Source organism: Nanorana parkeri, unplaced genomic scaffold (genome assembly GCF_000935625.1).
Source record: "Nanorana parkeri isolate BGI_ZX_2015 unplaced genomic scaffold, ASM93562v1 scaffold1866, whole genome shotgun sequence".
NCBI lineage: Eukaryota > Metazoa > Chordata > Amphibia > Anura > Dicroglossidae > Nanorana > Nanorana parkeri.
Window position 1 is genome coordinate 71,855 of NW_017308134.1, and position 224 is coordinate 72,078.

The window sequence follows — 224 nt, forward strand, 5'->3', positions numbered from 1 at the left end:
AACTACTGGAGGAAATCTCACCATTGTGGGAGGGGCAGAAACGTAAACTACAGGAGGAAATCTCACCATTGTGGGAGGGGCAGAGACACAAACTACTGGAGGAAATCTCACCATTGTGGGAGGGGCAGAGACACAAACTACTGGAGGAAATCTCACCATTGTTGGAGGGGCAGAGACGCAAACTACTGGGGGAAAAATCTCACCATTGTGGGAGGGGCAGAGAC